General features: G+C 45.9%; 1 protein-coding gene across 3 annotated transcripts in view; it reads right to left on the bottom strand.

Annotated features, from left to right (window-relative positions):
* The window catches only part of PRR5L (proline rich 5 like), a 68,714-nt gene extending 61,968 nt beyond the window's left edge, over nucleotides 1-6,746 (bottom strand). The window contains exon 1 of one of the 3 annotated variants that reach the window (XM_045577966.1): nucleotides 6,609-6,746. The gene's annotated coding sequence lies outside the window, so the exon portion shown is untranslated. Of the gene's footprint in view, nucleotides 1-265; nucleotides 689-6,608 lie in introns of those variants that run through there. The other 2 variants (XM_036426291.2, XM_036426293.2) reach the window with 2 other exon arrangements.
* Nucleotides 6,747-22,723: the final 15,977 nt, after the last annotated feature.

Below are 22,723 nucleotides of genomic sequence, written 5' to 3'. Positions count from 1 at the left end.
TTGCCACAAGCCCGGGCACTCCCTACTCCCTGCTTCTCCTGTTCCCAGCCTACTCACCCATTCCCCTGCCAGCGATGGAGCTAGAGAAGAGATGCTGGCACATCTCAAGATCGGGCCAAGAAGCAGAGGCCCCGAGGGCCTTAGGATCCAAAGTACCATCCACTTCCTGTGCACCCAGAGGCCTGTTCTGCTACTTTTCTTTTGTTCCTGTAACAGTGCCTGCCCACGCCATCCCCATGACGCACGTCCATCCCCAAAGTCTTACCAGGCTGAGTTCAGGCTTAGGTGTTTGCCCAAAGTTATCCACAGACAAGAACGGACAGGTCAGGGATCCCGGATGCCAATTCAGTGCCCTTGAGCGACACTGTACTCCTTCTAGGCTTGATTCCGTCCATCTCAGAATATTAGGGAAACCCACTTCCGTTTTTACAGAATCATGGAATTCAATGCCTTGGGATCTGATCTATAAGAGGTAGGAAATAAACTGAATTCAGGTGTTCAAGGTCTGATCTCCAGGTTGGATTTCCTTCCATAATACTTCAGCGTCTCATACTGTGTCAAAAAAATGTATGCCAGGGAAGGAAAGCCTCACACCCATCCATAACTTAGCTCCTTCATGGAGGCGGGACACACAGAGGCCCTGGAAAGACCCTTTGCTGATGCCTGGCACAGAGGTGGTGAGGAGTACGGTTAGTGTTAAACACTTAGAAAAATACATAGTGATTTTTCATAAACTCTGGGCAGTGTTAAACACACAGTTTTTCAGGTCCTCGGAACTGCAGTCATAAAACAAGTTAATGTAGTTACTCATGGGAAATATTCATCGAGATATAACACTTGCATAAGCCCTCACTGTACATCAGCAGTATTGCACCATCCATGACACCGGGACCATTGGAGACTAGGCTCGGCATCTGATCTAACAACAGGGTGTAAAATCAGTGACCTTTGCTCCAGCAGCAAAGCTTAACGCACAAACGAGAAATAGCTTTCCTTCCTTCTGCTCTCTTTCTAACTTCCAGAAGGAAATTGAGAGCCTTAAAGTTTGTTTTTTAGAAGAAATTTGGATGATACAAATAAAACAGTTTTCACACCCTTTTCTTGGTAGCAATTGGGTATTTCCGGTATGTTGTTGTTTTTTTTAGTTTCTTCTGTCTTCAGAAATATCTGTCATCCATTCTGAAGGGCTGGTATTGAATTCCATCTGATTGTACAGAAGTCTCCCAAAAAAATTTATACACATTTAACAGTGTGTATCCTGTTGTTGTTTTCTTTTCTTTTCAGATTTAACCCATTGGAATTAATTATTGTTCTGCAATTCATAGTCCATCAGCAGCAAAATCTCTTATATATCTTCACCTTTTTTTCTGAACATTTTGTTGGCCTCTGTGCCCTAATTCAGCGGTTCTCACCCACTTTGGTCTCAGGGTACTCTTAAAAATTATTGGGGACCCCAAAGAGCTTGTGTGTGGGTTATGTCTATCAATACTTCCTGGATTTGAAATGAAACATTAAAATTAATTTATTATAAAATAACTATAATAAAACTATCACAGAGTTTATGAAAAATCACTATGTATTTTTCTAAGTCAGGGGAAGAATGGCATTGATTTACATCTCTGCGAATCTCTTTTAAGTTCTGGTATAATAGAAGACAGCTGGGTTTTCAACCACTTCTGCATTCAATCTGCGGTGTTATCACACATCATTTGGCCTCTGGAAAATTCCACTGTGCATTTTTGAGAGAAGGAGAATGAACGGCTGAAAGATATCTTAGGATTAGCGTGAACACAGAGTTGGATTGGTGATTCTCTGACAGTTTTCACAGACTCCCTGGGTTCCCTCCCAAACCACACTTTGAGAATCGCTGTTCTAACTGAACCCTGGCTTTCCCCTGAGGACCCTCTTCCCAAAAAAAATCCTCTCTCATGGTGGTTCCTCTCCAACACTCTGTATCACTGGACAGAGAGAAAGAGCAGTTGTTTTCCTTGCCCCCTGTGCCCTGGCCTGCATGCTCAGTGGTTAGAACACCAGCCCTGGCACCAAGTAGTCATGGGTTCGATCTCTATCAAGGGCACGTACCTGGGTTGCAGGTTTGACCCCCCCCCCCCCCCCCCAGCCCTAGTCAGGGCACGGGTGGAGGCAACCAATCAATGTGTCTTCCTCACATGGATGTTTCTCCATCGTAATGAGGGCTAGATGAGGTCATGAAGATGGCACCCTCATGATGGAATTAGTGGCCCCTTCAAAAGGAGAAAAGACACAATCTCTCTCTCTCTCTCTCTCTCTCTCTCTCTCTCTCTCTCTCTCTCACACACACACACACACACACACACACAGTGTAGTTGCCATTACAACTCTCACTCTTCAGACAACACTATGACATGCACGCTACTATTATCCCCATTTTACAGATGAAGAAAATTGATACTAAAATAAGTGGTTTAGTCCTTTACCAGGGTCACACAGCTCTTCAGAGGTAGAAATAACCACAAAGTTCACAATTTTCTTTCCCACTGTAAGTTCTTCCAGACTTTTAGTCACCGTGACCTCCCAGTTTAGGAAGAGGAAGTCGCAGAGCTGTTTGGGGAAGATAAATAAATATTCTCTCATCCAAACCACCAACTGCCAGGAGGCTCCCGGCTGGATGTGGGAAATGAGGAGAGTTCTGCAGTAGTAGAAAGTGGGTAGAGCCAAAATGGCCCCTCCGCTAGATTACCATGGTTGGCAAACTGCGGCTCTCGAGCCACATGCAATTCTTTGGCCCCTTAAGTGTGGCTCTTCCACAAAATACTCCGGCCTGGGCAAATCTATTGTGAAGAAGTGGCATTAGAAGAAGTTTAAGTTTTAAAAATGTGGCTCACAAAAGAAATTTCAATCGTTGTCCTGTTGCTATTTGGCTCTGTTGACTAATGAGTTTGCCGACCACTGCAGGCCTGGTGTCCGCCCCAGTCAAAGTAAGCCCCACTGGTGCCGGTGTGGAAATGGCTACCCTTCACAAAGACTCTCTGTTCGTTCTCCAACACTAACTGGGGAAGTTCTGGTCTGACAAGAACACACACCAGCCCCTCATTCAACACCTGTTTCACGTCTCCTTATAAATATGATACTCACGTTACCAGAGTTTGGGTGTTTCGGCCTGGCTTCCGTCAATGAAGTCTATCTCAGGTCTCCCAGATGGACATTTCTTAAATTGGTCTCCGAGGAAGGATGTGGCCAGTGTTGCTGGAGAAAGATCCCTTAGTTAAATAATGTTTGGAAATACTGCATATAATAGCATAATATGCCTGAGTATATTATGAACTTGGCCTTAGCTGGTTTGGCTCTATGGATAGAGTGTCAGCAACCTGCGGACTAAAGGGTTTAGGATTCAATTCCAGTCAAGGGTATATGCCCAGGTTTCCGGCTCAATCCCCAGTATGGGATGTGCAGGAGGCAACCGATCGATGATTCTCTCCCATCATTGATGTTTCTATCTCCCTCTGAAATCAATAAAAATAAAAATATTTTTTTTAAAAAAAGAACTTGGAGGTGGTCTACAGGAGAGAAATGTTCAATAATTTCATTTCTTTCCATGGAATACTATTAACAGTTGAGGATCTAGTGTTCCACAGTGTAATTGGGGAAATCCTGTCCTAGACAGAAGAACTGTATGTTGGTCAAGTTTGCTTTGAAAAGAGCCCGGGACTAAATAAGATCAAGGGGAAATCTTAACTGAGTCTACTCGGTAGACTGTGCTTTCTGCTTTTTTAATTTCTTGGATGACTAATCAACCCATAAGATCCTAAATTTACGGGGGGGGGGGGGGGGATATCCCCACTCACTTGCCACTACAGAAACAAAACGAGTAACCTTGAACCATGATTTCTCCGGACCTGTCCAAACCCCTGTCAGGGCTGGAGAACCAGCCCAGAGAAGGGGTGATGGAACCCAACACAGATGTGAGCTGAGGACATCTGAGAGGAGCTTAGCATGAGCAGGGTTCACTGGCCCCAGGTCCCAGCAGAGAGTGACTCCTCAAATCCTCACAGCTGCCTGGGATGCATCCCTGACCTGTCCCGCAAGGGCAGACCAGAGCCTGGCTCTGTGCCTCCACTGAGTCGACACTCCATAAATCTTCATTAAAGGAAGGAAGGGTGGGAGGAAGGAAGCAGATTGAGGTTTGGAGATGTTCACTTGCCCAACATCGCGCCTCTAGCAAGCCGGAGAGCCAGAAGTCAGCGGCGGGACAGCTGAGCTCGGCCACACCTCGCCATGCTGCCAAGTGGCTCATTCACTAGCACACGGCCAGCTGCTAGGAGCTGGCTGGGGCCGCGGCCACATGTGCTCAGTACATTAGCTTTGGCCTTACTGTAATGTGTGCCGTTAAAACTGCTGTGTTTAGACAGCACTGTTGCTGCTGTTTGTTATTCAGAATGATTGAAAATAATAACTAACATGTAGTACATACTTCCTATTTCCAGGCACTATACCGAGACCTGGACACGGCTCATTCCCCAGGACCGTCCTAGGAAATAGGTACAGCCATAATCCCATTTTATAGACAAGGAAACGGAGAGATTCTCTGACAACCTCTCATTAAGTGGTAGAGTCAGGATTGGAACAGAGACAGTTTGACCCCAAAGTTCCTGGCCCTTAAGCCTCTTTGCTAAATCTACGCCTTCTGTCCAGTCGCTGACATCCTGAGAGAAGGACAAGAGAGAAGCAAGTACCACCCGCAGCTGCATATTGTATTTATTTTGTTAGTTTAACTCTTAAACGTGTTTACATAGTTGGAAGCACGTCACCAATATCAACTAATGCCATTCTCATCATACCACAAAGCAGCAGTATGAGGCTGGCCCTATTATTATTATTTCCATTTCACAGATGAGGAAACTGAGGCACAGGGAGTTCAATAATCTGCCCAAAGTCTCACAGCCAGCAGAGCAGGATTCAAACCCAATCAGTCTGGCTCCCTCGTCCTCAGGCTTACCCACCCAGAGAACTGCCAGATAAGAACGAGGAGGTCCCTCACTAAAAGGTGAAGTCCTCTCCCAAGACCTGTGGCAAAAACACACACCAAAAACAAAACAAACAAACAAACAAACAAACCAAAAGAAAACAGTCTCTGAGAGGAATGCAGAGCCATCTGCTGCCCTGGAGGTTAAACCCTGCCAGGGAGCTTGAATGACTTAATCACTCTTTAATTTAGATTTCCTGGCTGCATGGGTTCCTGTCCTTCCTACTTGAAATTAATAGCCAATTGTTTGTTTGCATTCTTGTGGGAGGGGCGGCCCATTCCCCTGGGCCCGCTGGTTCTGGGAGAGTGAGCTCTCAGCCTGGCGTCAGGCAGGTAAAGGGGACCCACCAACTGCCTTTGACAAGGGGCAACTCTGCTGATTCCACAGGTCCCTGCCTCCCCTCTCCGCAGGAAACCTGCCCTGGGTCGGCAGCACAACTCTTCGCACCTCTGACGGGGGAGCAGGAGGAAGGAAAGGAGAGAGAAAAGGCCTGAGTCGGGGGGTTTTGTTAGGATGTCTTCTGAGGAAGCGGTGAGAAGCGGCAACCACAGCACCTCCAGAAATGATGCTGAGGCAGGAACAGTGAGTCCTGCTTAGCACGGTGTCTGCCCCGAGCTAGGCAGGAAGAGAAGAGCTTGGAGGGGAGAGAGTGATGTCTGTCCTGGCCCGGGCAGGTGCACAACGGGTGGATGTCACACAGCTTATGATGTGACCACAAGCTACCAGCACTTCCAAGAAGCGCCTTTGTTGGCCTCTGGCCCCTCGGTGTCTGCCCCTCAGCCTGCTCACTTAAGTGACTAAAGGGCTACTGCTGTTTTTAAGTTGTCTCATTCCTGGTCACTTTTTAAAAATATATATATTTTATTGATTTTTTTTTTACAGAGAGGAAGGGAGAGGGATAGAGTTAGAAACATTGATGAGAGATAAACATCAATCAGCTGCCTCCTGCACACCTCCTGCACCCTACTGGGGATGTACCCACAACTAAAGTACATGCCCTTGACCAGAATCTAACCTGGGACCTTTCAGTCCACAGACCAATGATCTATCCACTGAACCAAACTGGCCTGGTCACTCTTCCTTTTCCTCCTCCCCACCCTGTGCCAAGTGAGCTGCTTATGTTTAGGTCCAGGGTCCAGGCTGTGGAACCAGGTGTCAGTGCTGCAATGCACCAGTGCAGACCTGGGCACGTGACCTCCTTTTTCGGGGCCTGGAGCACCTCATTCTCTCGTTCCCCATTAAAGACCCACTTCCCTCCAGAAGCAAGGCCAGGAGTGCACTTCTCCTTCCCCTATAGCCTTTGCCTCCATCTGTCCCAGTGATCAGCTCACCTGTGTTTCTGCTCAAAAATTACAGAATGAATAAATAACACAGCGTTATGGATCTCAGAATCCCCAGTATACTACGTAGGCTATGCCTGGCATATAACAAGAGGCTTCATAAAAGATTTTTGGGGAGAAAAGAAGAAGAATGGAGATGGAGAGGGGAAGGTAGATGCGGAGAAGGGAGGTCAGACATAATCAATGACCCATTTAGAACAGTAGGCACGGATGGCAAAATTCTAGAAAGCTCCTATCCACCCACCCAAATGCCTTATTCGCTTACCCGCTGTCTCAGATTTCCTCCGTGGGAGAGCTGCGCCTTGCAGTAAAGACAGGGTCTTCGGGATCTCCTTGTTTCTTCCCCAGGTGGTGGGGGTGGGGGGGGGGGTTGTGCTGAACTACCAACAGCAAAGATGGATTTTCAAAGGGCAAGCGGGGAGAAAGCACGTCAGCACGTTGGTGCTAAAAGTAGAGGACAAAGGCCCCTAAAAGGGAAGGGAGAGAGCCCGTGGCTTTAAAAAATGTCACTCTCAGTGAGTCAGAGTCATGAGAATGAGAACATGCCACTTCATTCCCACTGCGCCCTGCCCTGCCCACCCCATTGTCCCTCACAGTCGTCACCAGGAGAAAGTTCTCCTCCCAGCTGGTGCCCATTCTGGGCAAGACCAGGTCCTCTGGTGTCTACCCACTTTTGGGGGCTGGCAGAAGAGTCTCTCTCTCTCTCTCTCTCTCTCTCTCTCTCTCTCTCTCTCTCTCTCTCTCTCTCCTCTCTTTTCCTTTTAAGTTGTGTACCCACTCATTCCTACTTCAGCCCTGTGAGTTTGGATGTGATCAGGAAAAACACTCTCCCATGTACTAACATTCCAGACGTGCCAAAGACCTCTCAGGTCACTTTGTTCAATTCTCTGCCTCCTAATCAGCTCCACTCTAGCACCCCTCCACAAGTGGCCAATACCTCCCAGGAGTGGGCAGCATCCCCCAGAAGTAGGCAGCGTCCCCAAGAAGTGGGCAGTACCCCCCAGAAGTAGGCTATACCCCCTAGAAGTAGGCAGCACTCCCCAGAAGTGAGCAATATCTCCCAGAAATGGGCAATACCCCCCAGTAGTGGGCAGCTAGCTTCTGCTGGAACCCTCCAAGGGGAGGGGTGTTCTCTGCCTCTAAACAGCCCCTCCATCTGGAAAGCTCCAATGCCCAGATAGAACCCCAAAGCTGCCCCTCTGGAACCTCTACGAAGGAGAAAAACAAGTAAAAAAAAGGGCATTGTGTTAGATGACAGTTAGGAAAATTGTGCAGAAGGTCAAGGTAAGGAGAAGAAGATCTCTGGGCCTCATCTTTGGATAGACTTATCTTTATCTGCATTAACAAGGATGATGGTTCAATTTCTGTGTCAACTTGCCTGGGCTAAAGGATGCCAAGAGAGCTGATGAAACATTACTGCTAGGTGTGCCGGTGAGAATGTTTCTGGAAGAGATTAGCCTGTGAATGGGTAGACTAAGAAGATGACCTTCCCCGATGTGGATGGGCATTGTCCAGTCCATTGAGCATATAAATGGGACAAAAACAAAAGCAAAGCAGAGGAAGGGGGGATTCACCCTCTGCTTGAGGGGGACAGCATCTTCTCTCCCTTGGACACGGGGGCCTCCGGGTCTCAGGCCCTAGGACTCAAACTGAACGAGACCACTGGCTCTCCCAGGTCCCCTGCTGGCAGAGGGCAGGTCATGGGACTTCTCGGCCTCCATAGTCACGTGAGCGCTGATTCCTATTCTAAGTCTCCACTTATATTCATTTCCCAAAGGTTCTGGTTCTCTGTCTGTGGAACCCTGACTAATACAGCAAGTATAAGCGAACAAACCTACTGTATCTTTTTTTTTTCCTTTATCGCATTCCTTCATGGTTCCTTTCTTCTAGTAGAAATAATAGTTATCTATGGAACCATGGCTCTCAAACTTTTTGAACTTAATACCCCTTTATTTTTTAAATTAAATTTATTGGAGTGGCATTGGTTAATAAGATCCTATAGATTTCAAGGGCACATTTCTAGGATACATGATCTATTGATATATATTGCATTTTGTACCTCTGTATACTCTTAAAATTTATTGGTGGACCCCCCAAAAAAACTTTCTTTTTTGTGAATTGTATCTATCCATATTTTAATGTATTAATAACTGAGGAAAAAAATAAAATTATTCATTAATTCCTTTAATAACAATTTTAAGAACACAAGTAACATATTTTTATGAAAACTGATGATATTTTCCAAAAGCAGCATGCATACAGTGAGAAGCATGGCATTGGTTTTACTTCTGGAAATTTCTTCAGAGCCTGCCTGCAGCCAAAACAGCTGGATTCTCGTATCCGCTTCTGCATTCACTCCATAGCAATGCTTATGTCATGTGGCCTCAGGAAAACGCCACTGTGGACTTGTGCAAGAGGAGAGTGGGAAACGCCAATCATGTATTATTCTCATGTATTACTCTTATGATTAAAATCGTTTTAAGCTCACAGGCCCCACCAAAGGGTATCAACAAAGAGCAGCTACATAGTTTGCAGTGCAAACTGAAAATGTGGGGTGCCTTGCTCAAAGGTTATTAAGGCCCTAGCCAGTTTGGCTCAGCAGGGAGCATCAGCCTGAAGACCCAGGGTCCTGGGTTCGATTCCAGCCAAGGGCATGTACCTCTGTTGCAGGCTTCTCCCCGACCCGGGCCCTTGTCAAGGTCGAGCAGGAGGCTATCAATTAATGTTTCTCTCACATTGATATTTCTTTCAGTCTTTCTCTCTCTCTTCCACTCTTTCTAAAACCCATGGGAAAATATCCTCGGGTGAAGATTTAAAAGTAGAAAAGAGTATTAAGAATTTCCAGGCAGCTGCAGCAGAGCATTAAACGAAGCCTAGGGCCCTGTGTGTGCCTGCACGGGTCCCAGGGGCAACTTGAAGGCCCCTGGCCCATACTTTGAGAACTGCTACTGAAATATTATAATATATCGCCTGAATCTTGAATCAAATGGCTGGTTTAGGGCCATTAGTGTACAGCAAGGCACTCTACAGGTAGGAGTGTGTGTGTGTGTGTGTGTGTGCGCACGCACGCTGCTGGAACATGAGGTATACATGGTCTTGAGCAATAGCAGATCCATAACGCAATAAAAGCATGACTTGTGCAGGTGTTCTTTCTGGGGGCCTACCGCAAAACCTACCTTATTCAGCCTATGCATCCACACTGACCACACACCACAGATACATACAAATGCATACACCCCTCTAGCTGATGGGTTGCGCCCCTTGTATTCCTAATGGTCGCGTGCCAGATAATCAGATACTTGTCAGGGTTTCCTGTTTTGTGTTTTGTATTGTGGTTACAGGCCTTGATCAGCAAAACTGGTATCTATGGCCCCATTTTCCTGTTTGGCGTCTGACACGTAGTAGGCACTCTGTGCATTAGCTGAGCTGAGTCATATAGCTCTGAAGACGAGGGGTACTTCTGCTTATTAGATGCTGCCAATGGTTGATGGTTGGCAACACAGATATACCATTTGGTTCTCCTTCCTGAGAACTAGGCTCATAGGGAGCTCAGTAATACCTCTACCAACAGGTGAACTTGGACATTCAAATGATAATAATGTCATTCTCCAGCAACAAGCCAGCCATATCCATGATGTTCCTGGGGCTCAGATATGTATACGGCTAATAAAGGTCATGCATTTTCATAGTATTTAGAATTCTAGGCCCCTGGAATTCCAGTAACAAATTAGACAATTCCAATGAACATTATATGCATTTATGAGTATCATATAGGTTTGTTTACAGTTTTGGTCAAAGTGCCTCTCTCTTTAGCATGAAGGGAAGCGACTGTGGCCTCTCTCTCACTCTATGGTAAGAATCGCACCATAAGGGAATTAATCCTTCATAAAGGGGCAGGACATTCTTCTATTCCTACTAGAAGTCACTACTTGGCAAAAGACACAGGATCTCTCGTTTAAATCTGCCATGTTACAGATGGGGAAATTGAGGCTCAGAGACAAGAAGTGACTTACTAATCCAAGACCACAGAGTTATTTAGTAGCAGCTCTGAGAGGCACACCCACTTCCTCTAATAATTAGAAAATGAACCATCCACACCGGGAGGATGTGGGCTTTCAGTTTGGGTGGGTCCAGATTACTAAAAATTTAACCACTGATTCATTAGGGGATTGTGAACCAGTAAAGACCAAATCATCTCCAAATCTAACTTTCCTGAGCACCATCCCTTCCCACGTGTTCTCATGAAGCATCTTTCCTCACTTTCATCCTTGTCCCCTCTACCAGCCTCTTTTCCTTCCTCCCAATGTGCATCCCTCACCTTGGGGAGAAGGAGAAACAAGCCTTTACATGGCTGGCTGCTCCTTGAAGTTACAATTCTATTTCTTTTCACCTGTTTCTGACAATCTCCTGGCAGTGACATATATACCCAGGGCTCCCTTTTCTCACCTCCCTTGACTTCTGTCAGCTTCACAGAATTCACCCACTTAAGGATCAAATGGCTTTGTCTTGGTCATAATTCTCCTTGACGTCAATTCAATGACCCTGTTTCCCTGATAGCGATATGATGATAGTACAGAAGCTTTTATACATAAAAATAGGTCAATTACCTTTAAATGTTAAAGGGCCAGTTGTTAATGGCCTGGGGCTTTGGAGCCAGACTGCTTGGCTCTCCTCTTGCTTGCACAATTGACTACATGGATCCTCGAAGCAAGCTGAGTCTCAGCTTCCAGATGTATAACATGAGGGCATCGCCGTGTCCAGCTCATCGAGTTTTGATGAAAGGCCAAGAAATAGGCTTAGATCACTGCCTAGCACATATTACCTAGTCAATAAAAATGAGTTGCTGCGGATCTAAGGTGACCAAGCAGCGCTTAAGTTTGCATGTCCCCAAAAGAGAAGGTGTTAGCTTATGCTCTGGAGTTACTGTTTCTCTCAGCTGCAGTCATACAGCCTTCTCTTGGGTGTGTTTCCTTCAAATACATCAGTTTGGGAGTCAGTTGAGGCAAATGACACTCCTTTCCCAGATGGTTTCCATAAAGGGCTCAGAGATCTATGAGATCCATACCCCAATCACCCAAGAGTCACTTTAACGAGGAACAGATGCAAAGGAACCTTAAATTCATGGAACGCCCATGGCTCACAACCAACATCTCCAAGTAGCAATTTCCATTTTCTTCGGGCTAAGCCCTTGTGGCTCCAGTCCTCATTTGGCTCTTAAATTTGCATGAGGTTTCTGAGGTTGATGCTCAACCCTAGCCACATATTTGAGATTTCTTCCAACTTGCTTGTCACTTTTCATTGCCTCTGGCTGGTAGCTGTAGAATGCATAATCTCCATCACTTTTACTTACTCTAGGATTCCCTCTTTTCTGCATGATGAGGATGATGGAAGATATTTCTTGAGTGCCCACTGTGTACCAACCTTGTTACTAAGCACTTTCTATGTATCATTGCCCCCAGGGTCCAATGTTTTGCCTCAAATGCACATGCAAATTCTCCATGATCTGACTTTCAATTTAAAAAAATAACCTCTACTTGCATTTCCATTATGAGCAAACATCTCCTTTAAAGTAGCACATTCAACATTCTCATTACTTTTGTGCATATAGGAAATAAAGTATTTTGTAATATTCATAAGACACCTCAAACACAACCAATAAGCCATAAATAAGGGCCACTCAGGTGGCTGAAACCAGAGTAACAGCCCATGGACTTACTCCTCTCTTTAGTAGCAGTGGGTGTGCTTTTGCCTAAAGCATGACTTTGGTCCTGACTGTAGGTTAGTAGGAGCTGAAAGTTGCGTAGAGAAGCTTCTGCAGAATTACTGTGAAGAACTTTACATGCATTATCTTATGGAATCTTCAAAACAGTCATGATCTGAGTATTGTTATTATTTCCATTCTACAGATAAGGAAACTGAGGTTAAGAAAAGCATTTGCCCAAGTCATAGCAAGCCAATATTCAGACCCAGGTGCATCTGGCTTGGAAGTCCATGTTCTCAGCAGTCCAATCCTAGATTTGACTTGCGTGGCGGGATGTTCTCTGGTTTTCTGTCTACATCCACTAACTGTTGAGTTCTTTTCTGGCTTCTTTCCCTTCTCTCATCCTTAAATCCTAAGGATGACCATTCATTGTCACATCACTGATCTTGCTTTAAACCCTTGAAAGCCATCTCATTCACTGCTATCTCTCTAAAGTCTCCCATAGCCCCTACCACTCCTTAAACAATACATGTTTGTTGAATGAATGAATAAGCCAATCACCTTTAGAGAACTTTAGAACTAAAGATTATCTGGAGACCAGCTGGCATGGCTCAGTGGTTGAGTGTTGACCTATGAAGCAGGACATCACGGTATGATTCCAGTCAGGGCACATGCCTTGGTTGCGGGCTTGATTCCCAGTGTGGGGTGTGCAGGAGGCAGCCCATTAGTGATTCTCTCTCATCATTGATATTTCTGTCTCCTTCTCCCTCTCCTTCCCTCTCTGAAATCAATAGAAATACATTTTTTAAAAGATCAGAACATATTAATCATTTAATTCTTTTTTAAATTAAATTTAATTCTATTGTTTAAGGTATTACAAATAGTAGTATATATTAATTCTTGACAAATGACCTAAGGCCCTCAACCTTTAATATTTTATGGGTTTTTAGTCCATGTGATGCTGGGGCTCATTGTAAGCACATTGATTCAAGGCATTGATTCTCAACCAGGGGTGATTTGGTATCCCCACCTCCACATGACTGGGGACATTTAGCAATGTCTAGAAACATTTTAATTCTTACAACTGGGGGCAGGGGCGAATGCCAATGGCACTTTACATCTGGTAGCAAGGATGTCTCTAAACATCCTCCAACACACAGGACAGTCACCCACAAGGAACTACCTGGCCCAAATGTCGATAGTGCTGAGCCTAAGAAACCTGATATAAGAGTTTGTTCTTCCTAAAACGTGTGCCTTTGTGGCTGAGATGGGCCAGGGACAATAAGCTCCTCTGTTAGCACTGCCCTGCTATGTCAATGAAAGGAACAGGGAAAAATTAGGGATGCAGCTTGGAGGACCAGGGATCTAACCTTTGACCCTGAAACCTGGAACTAACATGATTTCCAGCAAGCGGTTGGGCTCAACTTTTCATCTGAAAAAGGAGTGTGTTTGGGCAAGGTTCGGGGTGAGCCCTCATAGCTCTAAAATTCTCTCGTTTTAACAAATTCTGAAAGTTGAACTTTCTCTCTCTCCCTTTCCCCCACCCTTTGGTATCCTTCTGTAAGGAAAGCTTATGTTTACTTGTAAAAACCTCTTGCAATTGTCTCATTTCACTCTTCGGTGATCTCTTCTTACACACACACACACACACAGACTTTCTCCCCTCAGGCCCTCCTTATCACCACCTGAATTATAGGTTGAAACTCCTAATCCACCTCCTTTTCTCCAGGGCTAAATCCGCGTGACATGCAGGAGCTTGGCCTGGGTTACCAGCAGCCCCTAGTATGTGACCTGAGGCACGTTTTCCCTTCTCTTTAAGCTCTCTCCACCCCCCTCAACAGCCCCTGATGCTTCAGAACCCTTCATGGTGGTTTCCCTGAAGTCAGCAGACTTGCCCACTCTACTACCCCTTTCTGCCTAAAAGCAGGGCATTCATTTCGACCCGGAAGAGATAAACATTGTTATTACCCAAGACAGGGGGTTGACAATGGGATGAGCCTGCACACATAAGTCTTGATAAAACAACCCTTATCTTCCACTAGTTTCCCCCATATATTTCCTAGTCACTCTCTCGCAGTTTACCACCCCGAGGAGCCTACACCCCTTTCCTTTGTCTGACCCCTTTCCCACCATTTCTCGCCTTTGTTCAAATGGTATGTTGGCCTCCAAGTCTGTTTCTTTGAGATGATCACTTCTTTTCTATGAAGCCCTCTGCCATGTACAAATATCAATATCCAGGAAAATATGTATGCTTTCCCTTGTTATTCTGTCATTTACAATCCCGAGCTCAGAATTAAGAGGGCAGAGAAACAAATAGTTTTTCCTCCCCTACAAAGGCTATTATTAAAACCCTACTGACCAAGCTCTTTCTGCATCATGGACACAGTCAGGGGCATTGTCTATTGTTCGAGGGGTGGGGAGTGGGGGGAGGGGACTGATCTTCTCTTCGGAAAGGCCTGGTTAGAAGTCTCTAGGTATGAAATGTCAGGCCTCAGAGGGAAGGTAGGGGAGGGTGGAGGCAAAGGGGAGAGACCAACCAAAGGACGTGTGTGCATGCGTATAAGCCTAACTAGAGGTCATGGGCATACATGGGGAGGGGTTTGGGATGGGAATGGGGGGATGAGGACAATTAATCAATAAAGAAATTTTTTTAAAAAAAGAAAGAAAGAAATGTTGCCTGCCTCATGCTGGAATGAGGGAGTAGAAATAAAGCGAAAACTGTCTTCCATAATAAAGTAACAAGATTCCTCCATTTTCTTTGCAGCCTGAGCCACATGCACAGTGGGGAGGCTTAGGATCCTACAAAGGAAGAAAATGCAAGCAGGTGTCCTTCAAGGAAAGGCTGGGGCACGGGCTCCAGCAACACAGAAACTGACCAGGTCACAGGCAGAGATGTCCTGGATGTTATGGGAATTACTGAATACCTGATTCTCTAGCGCTTGCTGATTGCCAGGCAGGGTTTTAAGCACCTTATACAAATTACCTCCCCCACATAGGTATTATTAAGTCTCTAGTGCTTAGTAATTGCCAAGCAGGGTTCTAAGCACCTTACACAAATGACCTCTCCCAGCAAACCCATGGGTATTAATTATGCCCATTTTACAGATGAGGACACTGAGGCACAGAGAAGTTAAGGGCCTTACTTAACACCACACAGTTGGCAGGAGGCACAGCTGGAATTTGAACCTGGGCGGTCTTGACTTGGAAATTTGTACTTTTAACCATTTTACTGTATTGCAGGTGAGTGTGCTTGCTCTGCGATGTACCTAATTCTGCTAGCGCCCCCGCCTCCTTCCCCCACCCCCTCCAATACAGGACATAACATTGAGAATTACATAGAACCTCATTATCCTGGGGGCTAAATGGTGCAGAGAGCTGGAAGGAGCCTCCAGCACCAATGAGGACTGGGCTTGTGCTGATGAGAGAAAGCAGGTGGCAGGAGGCAGGAGGCAGGAGCGCAGGGCCAGAGATGGTTTTGGTCTCTCTCCTTTGCTGAACCCTCTGTGGTGACAGGCAGATCTAGTCATATTTTTTTTCCTTCTGGTTATTAAAGGAAAGAATGAGCCCAGTTACCTCTGGACCACCCCAAGATGCCCCGTGTGGAGTCGAGTTAAAAAATGACCAGTTCAGAAAAGGGTGAAAGTTACACCTGCCTACATTTGCCATCGAGGAGGAAATAAAGGAAGCTGCATCCCACCAGGACCCTTTTACGCCTCTTCACGAGCCCCAGGGAGATGATGGGGAGAGCTTCTCAGTAGGGCCAGGGAATCAATATTCTTGCTTGCTCAACAGCGGGCATCACGGGATTCTGGAGAAAGAACAGGGGCCCCTTTCCTTCCTTCCTGTGAACAATCGACCAGAAGGAAGCGGGACACTCAGCCCCTGGGTTTTCCTGCAGGAAACCCTAGCCGACCAGGGCTTCCTGCTTCCCCTCCTTCGCTGGCCCTGGGTTAGTTCCAGGTGAGTCCCCTGCCTGCTTGGTAAACAGAGGTCAGAGAGGGCCGAGGGCCAAGTGCAAGCTCAGATGGTTTGTTGGGTTTTGCTTATTTTTTTTTTTTAACTTAGTTGCTTTTAATTTTTAAAATATTTTAAAAATTAATTTCAGAGAGGAAGGGAAAGAGAGAAACGTCAATGGTGAGAGAGAATCATTGATTGGCTGCCTCCTGCACGCCCCCCACTGGGGATTGCACCTGTAACTCTGGTATGTCCCCTTGACTGGAATCGAACCCAGAATCCTTCAGTCCACAGGCCCACGCTGTATCCACTGAGCCAAACTAGCTAGGGCTAACTTGGTTCCTTTTCGATATAACAATTTTTAAAATCTCCAATTCATCAGAGAGGGGTGCTAAAGGCATTTTACTTCATTTTTTACTCTGAATTGACTGCGTGCTCGGCGCTGAGAGACTTAAAAAGATCAGCCCCTTCGTATATTTGCGTGGTACTGCATTAATTACTGGAGCTATAATACTTAATTACCTTACCAAAGCCCAGTTTTCAGCAGGCAGCTGGGAATATTGACACCTACTTTATAGGGATGTTGGGATATTATTAAATTTTAATTCTATGTGAAGGCGTCTAACACAGCAATCCCTTTGAATTTAGCATCTAGGACTAGTTTTCAATTAATTTCTCATTGGTAATTAATTATTCACTTGGGAATGCAGAAGACAGAGTCCCAGTTCTCTGGGATCTCACTTTCGGTTGCGGCTGCGACACATACGTGTGAAGTGACTCATTTATGATGCGAGGCAATACAGCTTAGCATTGCCCAGTGGGCGATAATGACAGAAAGTTCTGAGAGGCAGGTATCTGAGCGCTCCGAGGGGGCAGGGCTTGGGTAGGCTGAAGGAAGAGCAGGATTCGCGTATAGAGAAGGGTAAGGGGGCAGCTCCAGGCTTGTGATTCCTGTCACCTCCCCTTTGTGCCTGCACTGAGCTCTCCCAGGGCGCAGCCTGGGTCTCTCGTGTCTCATCTGATCCACCCACACCTCTTGCTAAGCCCTGCATCATCCAGGCGTGAGGCTGGTGCACCCACCCCTCCATCTGGCAGGGTTTCCTGCCACTTGTAGGGAAAGACGCGTATTGTGTCTTTGGGACAGGGCAGAAGGGGGTCAGCTCTGGGGAGAGAGCGCGCTTGGTCCTGGAGATGGAGGAATATACACAGATCACTTGTTCCTAATCATGTGGGGGTATAGATTCCCAAAAGCTGTAGCTCTCCTCCCTGCACCCCTCCCTCCCCCGAAGACGGTGCTTATTTTTCAGTATGAGCCCTGAGCCCTGCACACATTCGGGATATGCACGGACTTCCTGAGGATGCTCTCCTCGGCCCACAGTTCTCGGGTCAGCAACCCCGGCTCCAGATGCATTGCCATCCTGTTCCTTCCTGAGGTTCACCCGCCCCTTGGCATTGCCAGACACAGCACATTTCTCTGTGATTCATTAACACCTCCCTTCTTTGCTTCGTTGACCTTGTGCCTGCTGTTCCAAAGGTCTTCCTCGGGCTGGCGAGCATGTGACTCCTTCCTCTGGCTGTCCTGTTCGAGATGATACAGTCACTTCCCAGCCTTCACTCTTGCACAGCACAGAACGCCGCCATCGAATCCAGAGACTGACACCATTTTCTCTGCTGCTGCTCCCACCCTGCCCTGCTTCCCTAGCCCCTGGAGCCAGCCCACATCGGAAAGATCCTTTTCTCTTTAGCCCTTTGCCATCTGGGTCCGTTTTCCAGAACATTCCTACACATTGTAAATCTTTCAGGTCAAATAGATTTTCCTCTCTGGCCCTTCCCTGTAAATTTGATGACTTCGTTGTTGCTAAATTTTAACAAAGGAAGTTTGGCAAACACACACACACACACACACACACACACACACACACACACACAGGTTCAATGGCCAAAAAGGACCTCTGATGGTATTTGTTTGTGCTGCCCCCTGCTGGTTAGAAAAGTAGCACCACTAGGTAAGCTGCTGGTCTGTCCATTCTTAGTCAAAATGCTCAGTTTTAGTAGTAATTTATCTTGATTTTAGGTCTGTCTTAGAAAGTAATGTTTGCCTTTGTTGTTCACAGAGGCAGAGTACACTGTGGTCTGCGGCTCGTGAGCCACATGGGGCTCTTTGGCCCCTTGAGTGTGGCTCTTCCACAAAAATACCACGACCTGGCAGAGTCTATTTTGAAGAAGTGGAGTTAGAAGAAGTTTAAGTTTAAAAAAATTGGCTCTCAAAAGGAAATCATTGTACTGTTAATATTTGGCTCTGTTGACTAATGAGTTTTCTGCCACTGGTCTAGTTTTATGCTTCATAATGTCCATTAGACATTCTTGCCTGTTGACCCATAAATTTCCTTTCCAGGAATCTTCCCTGAAGAAATAGTAAGAAATCTAAATAAGAGGTTTCCCTCAGAGATGGCCATTTGTTATTATGGTAGTAAAAAATCAGAACAAAGTTAGATGTCTGACAACAGTGATATGACACAATTACAGGATGAAATGTTCACATTAAAATAATGTTAATGAAGAATTGTTAAGGATATAAGGAAACATTTATAACATTAAATAAGCAAGACAAAACCATAAGCACTGTACAATCTCAACTAAATAAGCATACAAATGCCTGGGAGTAATACACCAAAGGTTAATGTGGTTTTCTCTGAGTAGTAGAATTAGGTTATCCTATATAATAAAAGAGTAATATGCAAATTTCCCCCTCAACTGAGGGTTCAACCAGAGTTTGACCAGCCAGCCAACAGCCAACCACCGGAGTCCCATTCCCCCAATGGGGTGGACCGGCTGGGCCCCACCTGTGCACAAATTCATGCACCGGGCCTCTAGTTTTATATATTCATGTTTTCCAGTTTTCCTATGACCATGTAATATTTGTAAAAGCAAGAATAAAATAGTAAAACTTATTTCCGCATGGTGGAAAAGGCACAGGTTTTTAAGTCAAATGACCTAGATTTATATTCTGACTCTGTGTCCTTGGATGAGTGTCTCCATCTCTCCGGACCTGTTTCCTCAGCAGCAAGTGGAGGTAAGAATAAAGCCTGCATCACAGAATTGCAGTACAACTTTAGTCCGCATAACAACCCTTCTCTCCCATCAGTTCCCCCGTATATTTACCTTTTCACAGTTTACCGCCCCGAGAAGCCCAAACCCAGTGTCCCTTGTCTTGTTATCTTGCCACAATTTATCACTCATTGCTAAAATGGTACGTAAGCTCTCAGGCCCAACCACTTTGGGGGGAGGGGGCGGGGGGAGAAGAGAGAGAGAGAGAGAGAGAGAGAGAGAGAGAGAGGTGTGTGTGTGTGTGTGTGTGTGTGTGTGTGTGTGTGTGTGTAACCCCCTACGTACATACAAAATAAACCTTTTTTCTTGTTGATCTGTCTTTGGTCAGTTTAATTCACATACCCCAGATTCTGAACCTAATTGAATAGAGCAGTGGTCCACAAACCGCAGCTCCAGAGCCACATGTGGCTCTTTGGCCCCTTGCGTGTGACTCTTCCATGAAATACCACAGCCTGAGCGAGTCTATTTTGAAGAAGTGGCATTAGCAGAAGTTTAAGTTTAAAAAATGTGGCTCTCAAAAGAAGTTTCAATTGTTGTACTGTTGCTATTTGGCTCTGTTGTCTAATGAGTTTGCCGACCACTGGAACAGAGGAAAGGTTATTTTTCTTCCCCTACCCTGCCAACATTTGCAAAACTTTTATGAGTAAACAGGAATATTATAACTTCTACAACCTGTACTCTATACTCATTTGAAGCCCCGCCTCCATGTCTTCTTTAGATGTTCAGACCAAATGCTGCCTTTCTTGTTAAAAGATAAACTGAGGCATATTATAAATCTTAAGAGTTTATTTAATCAAAAAAAGCCCCTCTAGTTCTGCAGAATGGGATCTAGCAGACGGAAAGGAGTTGTGAGGAGTTTTATAAATAGAAAAACTTTTGCAGGCAAACGGATGGGTACAGGAATAAGAAAGTTATAGTAGGCAAAAAAGTTATACTAGGCAAAAAAGTCGATGGGTTATTTCAAGGACACTCTCCTTGTGAGATTGGCAGGTATCTATCAGGCACATTGCCTATCTAGTTCCGTCAAGTGATTCCTGACTAAGATTCCATTTCTGGGAGACTGACACTGGAATTGTTAAGTTTTGGTTTGGTTACATACCAAACACATAACTCCAATTTGGGTGTGTTGTTTTATAACACACGAGAGGGTCCCCAATAGTTCAGAGGATGGTACAGAGATGGGACTGAACAAGCCTTTATAGTCAGCCTCCAGACCACCAGACAGTTAAAGAAGACTTGAACTCTTATATGCCCTCGACCACCACTCACCAATGGTAATTAAGAGCCCCTTGCTAATATCCACTAAACCTATCAACATGCCACTAATGTCATCAAGGAAAGCCTGTTTCTGACAGTTAGCTAACTGGCAAAACATTTGGCTTCCAGGTTAAGGAAGCCAAAACACTTGCCCAGCCAGTGTGGCTTGGAGGTTGAGCATTGACCCATGAACTGGGAGGTCATGGTTTGGTTCCTGGTCAGGACATATGTCCAGGTTTCAGGTTCAATTCCCAGTAGGGGGTGAGCAGGAGGCAGCCAATCAATGACCCCCACTTATCATTGATGTTTCTATCACTCTCTCTCTGAAAAAAAATTAAAACATATTAAAAAAAAAGAAAAAGAAAGAAAGCCAAAACACTTAAAATGGCCTCTTCTGGAGTGAGACTTTCCTGATATAATTCTAGCTGACCTCCCCTCAAGAACAGATGCCTCCTTGGCTGTCCCATGCTGTCACTTCAAATAATGTAGCTACATGTCACAGTCTAAACTGAAGTGTGTCAGAGTAGATTACAGAGTGCCTATAAAGCAATAAAGACAGTTCCTGGCACACGATAGCACACAACTATCACATGATTATTAAATCTGGTGCCAAAATTCTAGGTAACCCCATGTTCTGAATTTTGAATTTCCTACATGTACCCCCTTACAGAATTTTAAACTATTGTTTCTTCCTTCCTTCCCTCCTTCCTTTCCTTCTATCAATGAACTTATATTTCTCCCTTCCTTTCTGAAGTGCAGCCACGTTTACTAGGGCAAGAAGACTGGATGGCGAAGGGTCCACAGTCAGAATTCTGAGAAGAAAGAGTCTGTTGAATTCAGGGTTCCTGGGGCTAGAGAGGCTACCCAGCCCACCCCTACCCTCGCCAGGTCTCACTGCGCCTCAGGAATCCCAAAGGAAGGCCTCCTCTGGTGTTCTGAGAGCGCTCCATTCAGGGAGGTTTTATCAGAGAAATTAAACCAGAAAGCATTCAGCTCAGATAACAGGATTAATTAACATTCCTCTGGTTCTGCAAACAACCCAGCTGGGAGGGGTGCTGGAGGGGCCCTGGCCGGTCCTGGAGCTGCCCACGCCTGGCCTGGGTTTGCCAGAGGTCCGTCCTGCGGCTTGTCCTGCCAAATGCCAGGCTTCCGTAGGATTGATGCTGGACTAACAGTCCCCTTGTCCTCACGGGGCATGTTCCGTGCCGTCTGCCCCACTGGTTTTCAGCTTCGCATGTGCAGCTTGGGGCGAGAAGGGGAACCTGGTGATAAGAACAGCTGCCACATAAGTAGCAGGAGCTGACGGTTAGGGAGCCTTCCCCCTGGACCAGCAGGAGGGCGAGCACTTGGCATTCAGGAACTCCACATGGTGTGAGCCTTCCCCAGGGCAGGGCTCAGCTCTCACAACCCACCCACCCTGCATCCATTGTATCCTCTAAGACTCATTAGTCAACAGAGCCAAATAGCAACAGTAAAACCATTGAAATTTCTTTTGAGAGCCACATTTTTTTAACTTAAACTTCTTCCAACGCCACTTCTTCAAAACAGACTCGCCCGGGCCATGGTATTTTGTGGAAGAGCCACAATCAAGGGACCAAAGAGCCTCATGTGGCTCATGAGCCACAGTTAGCCGACCACGGCTCCAAGACATTGAGAAGGCCTTGGTGAGCAGCGGGTCTTCCCCTGAAGGCCTCATGCAGGGATGGGCACTAGATTTGAGTCAGTGTATGCACAGCAGCAATTTCCAAGTGTTCGTTAGCTGTCTCCTTCCATCACCACCCCCAGACCTCCTTCCTCCTCGGCTGTCTCTTCATGTCTCCTCTTCCTCCCCCCGACCCTAACTGGAACCCTGTGATCACCCTAACTACATCCTAGGGACTTCACCCGGGAAGCTGATGATCACTCTAAAATGTTTTCCTTAGCTATATGTTGGCAATGTGTCTTAGAGAAATTCTTGCTTCTCTATGATGACAGTGACATTTATTCCTTTAACAAACCTTCTTTGAGTCTCTGTGAGGCCCTGGATTAGGCACTGAGGGAATCCAACAGAGAGCAGAACAGAAAAATCCTGGACCCACTGGAGCTGGCATTATTCATTTTCTTTTGCAATTAATTTAGTTGGCCTTTCTAAAAACAGTTGAAGTTTGAAAAACAGAAGCCATCTTATTAAGTAAAACAACACCTGGTTGGTTGGCCCACATGGCCAAACCGGTAAAGGAGTTTGCATCTGGTAAACTGAGCTGCATCTGGGAGGCCCTGGGCCAGAGGCAGGCCATTGACTAGCAGAGCCCGCGGGCAGGTGTGTCCAGAATGGGACTCTGTCTATGAAAGCTGTGCTGTGCCCCCACCCCAAACCCCAA

Source organism: Pipistrellus kuhlii, unplaced genomic scaffold, assembly GCF_014108245.1.
Source record: "Pipistrellus kuhlii isolate mPipKuh1 unplaced genomic scaffold, mPipKuh1.p scaffold_m20_p_9, whole genome shotgun sequence".
Lineage (NCBI taxonomy): Eukaryota > Metazoa > Chordata > Mammalia > Chiroptera > Vespertilionidae > Pipistrellus > Pipistrellus kuhlii.
Note: the sequence above shows the minus strand (reverse complement) of the source record. Positions and strands in the feature narration are given on the sequence as shown.